Raw genomic sequence first — 7285 nt, forward strand, 5'->3', positions numbered from 1 at the left:
TACTTTTAGGGAATGGAACTCCTGTGTGGTTTTGGTTAACTTTTGGAAAAGTTAAACCAGTGTCTCAGATCACTTAGAAAGTCCCTAACTTTTATGTTTGTGAAATGTTTGTTTCAAATTAGCATCTTTAGTAATTTATGCACATTTTATAGGTGTCTGGTATTAAGAACAATGAAGTCTGATGAATCTCTTAATTTCTATTTACTCCATACAACAAAGCAGCAACTTTGGATAATTTCTTCTGAAATACAATCACTTATTAATTTTATGTATTATAATTAGATGGTGAGAATTCCATAAGTGTTCCTGAATGTTCCCTTCCAAGGTATCACTGTTGGATGGTGGTCATTTTCCTAATTGGGGGTGCAATGTACAATAGGATTCGGGTCCTGCTTGGCACAGTGATACACACACCTACTATCTGCCTCTGTGTTTGTATAGAAGCACAGGTAAATAATCAAATGGACCACATGAATACTAGAGGCTAGATACCAGCACCAAGCTTCAGAAAACAGGGTGTTCTAAGCTTACACTGATTAGACCTGCAACATTCATTGATTACATTCATTATAGTTACTGCTAATACAACACCTGTTTGACTAAAAGCACATTTGAGACCAGCAATTAGAAATCCAAAGTCTGTCAGACCCCACAAAACTGCCTATAAGTGATACACTCAGTATTTTCAGGCTGCACTATGAAGCCAGCTTTTGTGTTTCTAACACTGAATTTACAGTGAATACCCATAACAACTGTGCTGTGTTGAAGTGCCTCTCCATTGTTCCAGCTGAATGTGAACACTTCCATGAAGGTAATGTCATAGATTTCTGATATGAACAAGGTCATAAAAAGTTTTCAAGCAGATTAGAATTTATGATGAAAAACTAAACTATGGTCATCGTTAAAAGGTTTTCTGTACCTAGAAAATTTCCTGGGTACTTACAGACAATTATGCACGTTATATAATCTTGTAGAAATCAAGAAAAATACATTTTTCTACATTTCCAAGATTTTCTTCGAAGATTATTTTTCTTCGATTTGCAAGTGAGTGAACATTAAAATGCATTCTGTATTGCCTACAACATACATAATGTCAATATCAATTGGTATCAATATATTTTAGCCATAAGTAGGTGGAGTAGGTTTAGAATGCAACATGTAAAACCTGGGGAGGAAAAAGCAAGCCCAAAACCTTTGTCCCTTCCTAAAATTCTTTAAAATCTTGTTCATGCAGACCCAACATCCGAGGTATGTTAAAAGCCAAGTTCAGCTCACTGAAACGAGGTTACATGCTTGTAGCATGTTAAAATTTTCTAGTAAAAGATCAAAGAAAAAGGCAAGTTGATAATTTCTGAGAAGTGTTTTCACATGCACTATATCTCAAATTGGATTTCTTTTTTTGCAGGACTCTTATGGACCTTTTGCTAAATTTGAGTTTATCTGAACATCAGTGTAGCATAACAGAAGTGAACTTTGTTGGCCAAATAAATTAGGTATCCTGTTTTATTTCATATTCCTTGTGCTTAATTTCTGATATTTGAACCAAATTTTCCTTACTTCAGCTAACTCAAAATATAAAAAGGAATGAATGTTTTATGCCTGGAAGAAGACAAATTTTTCTGAGCAGGTCAAATAATGTTTCAATAATTATATCAAGTTAAGTTGAGTAGTTCATGTCATAGGCACCCACCCAGGCTAAACAGGGGAGAGCAGTACACGTAAAGATGTGTTAGCACTCTGGAATTAAATATCAACAGTTAATCACATTTATGTACTTTCTAATTGGAGCACTCAACATGTTTTTATTAATTGATGTCAATTTTTTTGTCATCAAAGTTAAGGAAGGGCATTTGGGAGGTAAAGACCAGTATGTTCCAGTAAATCCTTGAGTCTTCTCTCAAGCATGTTAGTCTGTTGCACCCTGAAGATGCTTGTAGACATCTAAATATACAATTTATTAACCCCATTATTAGTATAATTTCTTCAGTAGATAGTCTTTATTCTCTATCTGATTGTTGGTTTTAATTATTGATGAAGTAGGATACAGCAGGAAGGGAGGTTTTGCTTGGCTGTTTGTCTCATTGTTGCTGGGCTTTCTCTTCCAATTTAGTTAAGATCCTGGAACTGCAAGAGCCATGTCAGTACTATCAATGTTAAACAACATTTCTTGTGCACCATGTATTCTAATTCATAGGAAACATTTATACAGATTGAGAACTCCTGAACTTTGAATAATCACTTACCTTGTTTTCCCTGAATGCATACACAAATAATGATCTATCCAATTTGTATCCCTCACAATAATTAGGGATTTGAAAAGTGTTCCCCTTCATTGATATCTAGTGATGGGTAGAGTTTCACGTTTTTCAACCAGTAAAATATCTATTGCAAATGTATTTTAACCTTGTCTTTTAGATAATGGTAGTGTAACTAATTTACAGATATGAAGTAAGGAATTCTTTACTTATTGATATGAATGTTAATTTAAAACCCTGTGAAATATTTGCCTAGCTTATAAGAACAGGAATTAAAGTACTTACAGAAATTCCATGGAGTTTGTAGCAACATACCTAAAAGAAGATAACAAAACAATTTTTAAGTTGCTGCAATTTGCTACAAAGGAATATTTTTGCTGTCTCACAGCACTGCTGAATGTTGTTCTGTTTCATTTTGACATTTAAAGTGATGACTGTGGAACATTTAAAAACTTTTTTTAAAGCATCTCTGCAACAAAAGCCATCTTCTGACATTCAGATATTGTTCCATTAGTCCTCATCATTTGAAAATGTGTGACTTTACAGCTCATTTGTTATACAAGTACAGAATGCCATTTTTTATCAAGGTCTGCCATTGTAAAAGAAGTAAAAGAAGGTACAGCTAAGTACACAAAATCAGTGGAGAAATTTCTTGGAAATCTCCAAGTAGTAATGGAATTCACAGACATAGAACAAAACATTTTGTCAAGGACAAACAGTATGAAGTTCATCTAATTTCCTTCATTAGTGTGACCTGCTTGGTGTGTAAGTGGACAGCAGTGAATGTCTTTTAAGTTTAGTAAGGATTTTGTGCTGTTCTGCTCTGCAATAAACAAAACCAGGAAATGGGATCTAAATTAAATCACAGTTATAGGGTTATAGAATTGGCTGAAACACTCAACTAAACAGCAGTCATCAGGTTATCAAAGTGAAAGGGCATAGACTGGGATCTGCAGGAATTACAGAACATTTGGGCTGGAAAGGACCTTTAAAGATCATCTAGTTCCAACCTCCCTGCAAGGAGCAGGGATACCTTTGACTAGATCAGGTTGCTTAGAGCCCCATCTAACATCCCCTTGAATTTTCCAGGCATAGGGCATCCCCCACATCTCTGGGCAACCTGTTCCAGTGTTTCACCACCCTGATTATAAAAGACTTTGGCCTTAATATCCAGTCTAAACCTGCTCTCCCCTTCTGTTTAAAACCATTACCCCCTGCATATTGCAACAGGTTGTGTTAACAAATCCAAGTATGGTAATGACATGTATCTTCACATGTACTTTTTCCTGGAAAAGCACACAGAATTTGCTGCTGCTGCTTTTGCTGATTGTGTTTGTAAATGAGTTGGATGTCACAAGAAAACATTATTTTATAAAATACATGGCTAACACCAAGTTTTAACAATCATGAGGTGGATTGTTCATAATCAAAAGGATGAATTTCAGTGAAGAAAAGCACCTTTCCACTCATACTACCACTGTTGTGTTTTCTTTTGATGATTCTACTAAAAATTATTGTCTAGTGGTGCTGCAACTGATACCCCAAGCATGGACATAATTGCTCTAAAATTGTTACCTCAGAACAATTTCAATAATGATTAACTTTTTAGCAAACCTTAAATAGGTTTGTTTCAAAATTAGTTCTTGCTAATCTACCCATCTAGGATAAACAAATTTTGCAATATGAAGTAAGAACTCAAAAACCTCTTCTATTAAACATTTCCCTTTCCCAAACTTTGCCCTTACCTCATAGATCTTCATCTCCGAGAACATGCTCTCCCTTTGCTCTTGCTGGAAAACACAGAGAAAGATGATACTGATGGGGTGGAGAGGGGAATTGTCCCAGGTTTTGCTACTATGTGCTGTAGCTAGCAAGAGAGCATGTGGCCAGGTCTTGGAAAGTTTTTTCTTTTCAATATGCTTTTGCAAGTGTTTTGCAAACTCTGTATTTCAAAATATTTAGAAGAATGTCTGTGATATTACATTTCCTGTTACAGGACAAACTTGTAACAGTTGTGCCTTCTCCTTCTATAGTAAATCAGGAAAGCAATGGATCTATGTGTGATTGTCTCTGCTCAGTCAGCTAGAAACTGGGAGAACCATGATGGGGGCTTCTGCCGCTCTCTCCTTCCCTACTCCATAAAGCCCTGTGGAAGTCCAGTGGCTTAAGGAGTGCTCAGTAAATGCAGATAATATTTTACCTGTGATGGATATTAAATCAAGAAACCACTAAAATTTTTTAAACTCCTGCCCCTTGCATTCAAAATCAGCTTAAACCAAATCACAGTTTCCCCTGTGCCCTTCAAGCTTCATTTCCTTTTATCATTCCTATCACAGACAACAACCCTGATAGCACTTTATTTTCTTCTGGCCAATGTATTCTCACTGGGGATTCATCACAGGCCACTGGACTGCTCATAGTTATGGGAAAAATGAGATTGGAGCTAGAACACTTTTTAGACCAAAACCAGACTGGTTTGTGATTTTTGGTTTATTTGTTTATTTTGCCTCCTGGCATCTAGCTGTGTTATGGACGTTTGGATAGCTTTTAATTCATAACATTGCAGCACATACTCTGAACAAGATTCTGCTTTGCCTCAAATTTCTGTCACTGAGGGGCAGCTGGGAAACAGAAAGGAAGCCTGGACGTTGCCTAGATGTTACTTGTGTTTTGATGTCTTGATGTGTTTGTTCTGTTCTGTGATCAGCGTACTAGAAAATCAAAGCCATGTTGTGAATCCAGTAGGAACAGTACAGAAAAGGTCCTCAGCCTCCCCTATGAGCCTGAGAAGGTAAAGTGGGTGTGCACCTTCTTGTGGGAGTCTGGAACAAATCTGGAAGTCGGTAACACAGGATTAGTTGCAGTCTTTGGAGCAGATAGTCTGTGAGATATCTTAAATTGCTCTCAATTTCCTGAATTCAACTGCTATGTAATTTATTACAGGAAATGAGGATTTCTGGATTATTTTTAAAGAAAATCCCCATGAAAAAAAAAGGCATTTGATCTAGGCATTATTTGGGATTTTCATGTAAGCACAGCTCATTTTTTTTATTAAGGCCTTATAAACATAAAGAGATTGCAAATTACTTGCAAACAAGAATGGATGTGATATATTAGCTTTAATGAGCTACAAAACAATTTGGGTCAATTTGTGAAACCACCCATTTCCTACCCTGTCAGAGTGCTGGATGTTCTCTGTAAAAGAAGGAGGAACCTCTATGCCTAAATTTGCTCTGCCAGATTTTTTTTAAGCCTCCTAGGGGGAGAAAAAGGATAGGCATTCTGTGCATTTCAGATTTAATTTAAAAACTCACAGTGACCAAATTGTCATTATTCTCTGTAAGGAGATCACCCAAAGGAACACTGGTTCAGGCAGTCCTCATGTTCAGCCATGATGCTGCATCTTCATTCCAGAGGCTGAAAGGAACACACCTTTACCAGTTTAACCCAGCTGGCCTAATCTGTCTGCATATCAAATCCAGACTAAATTTTTTGAAATTATTTAAAGAATTGTGTGTGTTGCCTTCCTAGCTGACTAGTAGATACTCAAGTAACCATGGTATGGAGGTCAGCTTGGCTTTAGTTGAGCAAAACCTTGTTCCTTCCTATGGAAAAGCTGCAGCCCAAATGTCAGGTTGTTTTACATGGAGTACTTCATCTGGATAACATTTTTAGGATGAGCTTAGTTTTAACATAGAAGGATTTGTAGAGTATCTGAGCTGTCCCCTTTACACAAGGAGTTTTGCTATCAGTAGTTAAGAGCTGTTTGAAAAGTGAATACGCAGACTGTCAAACCCAGACTATTAAATACCCTTTTCTTGCTAAGACAGATTACTGAAGGTGGTTACCTGTCTTTTCATCAATGAATTCAACTTCATCCTCTAAAAAACTATGCTTGTGCCTGATTCTATGTCAGATTCTGTGACAGATCTGATTCTCCAAATGGAAAGGTCTAGTGTAGCTGCAGGTTTAAACTGGCTCTCAAAGCCTTGAACACGTCAGAGTTTCACTAAGTCTGTAAAAAGGTGCATTTCCTCTAATAGAATTAGGGTTTTAACACTTACTGGCAATCAAGAGTAGTTTCTTCTCTGCCTTCTTGTGCCCCGTAACTTTTGTTATCAACTCATTTTTAAAGCTGTACAGACTTCCTTTGCTAATTAGTCATGGTAGCTACTATCAGTCCCATTTTTCAGACTGGGTGTACTTCAGGTATCCTCAGGGACCCCTTCTAGTTTCTTCTGTTGCATTCTCACTTAAAAAGTCACTTCCGAGACTGAACCATCAACACTTACTCTATCAGATATAGCCTATTCATTTATACCTTCCCCTAAGAAGCTTAAAATAATTTCTCAGTAACTTAAGCCAAACACTGAATCTTTGTAAATGTTCATGGCTTTTCATTATGTTATAAATAATTACCTCACACCTACTTTATAGAAATATCTGGGCCAAAATCATCAAAATTGATGTTTATGAGGAAATAATTAAGACAGTGAAGAATTCAACAAATGTATGAGGGAAGGAACACCAAGGTTTTACACTTAGAGTAAGTATTGTCACAAGTTAAAATTAAGTTTTAATTATCTACATACTTAAATTAACAAAACTAAGACACAGAAGTGTAGAACACACATGGTCTCACTTCTGTACCCACACACAAACATTCTTAAATTGATTATGTGATACATAATTTACAAGTTAATAAATGAAAACACACATTCCCTCCACTTCACCTTGCTACTACTCCCCACCTATTTTTTTCCCTTAAAAAGATTAATCTCTAAGTATATATTGCTTCACTTTACTGCAATACAATCCAATTCTTTCATCCCCTGACTCAATATAGTTTAACACCTTGCTATAAAAGATAAAAAAAGACACAGTAAAAATAAAAGTGAATTCACATTAAATCTTTGGTGCTGAGGGGCTTCCAAAGCTACGAGATAGGCAACTTAACAAAAGCTCCATTTTACAGGTTCAGGAAGACTTTTTCCAGAGATTCTCTAATGCCTCTGATACCTAAGGAGACA

Source organism: Haemorhous mexicanus, chromosome 1 (assembly GCF_027477595.1).
Source record: "Haemorhous mexicanus isolate bHaeMex1 chromosome 1, bHaeMex1.pri, whole genome shotgun sequence".
NCBI classification, from domain to species: Eukaryota; Metazoa; Chordata; class Aves; order Passeriformes; family Fringillidae; genus Haemorhous; species Haemorhous mexicanus.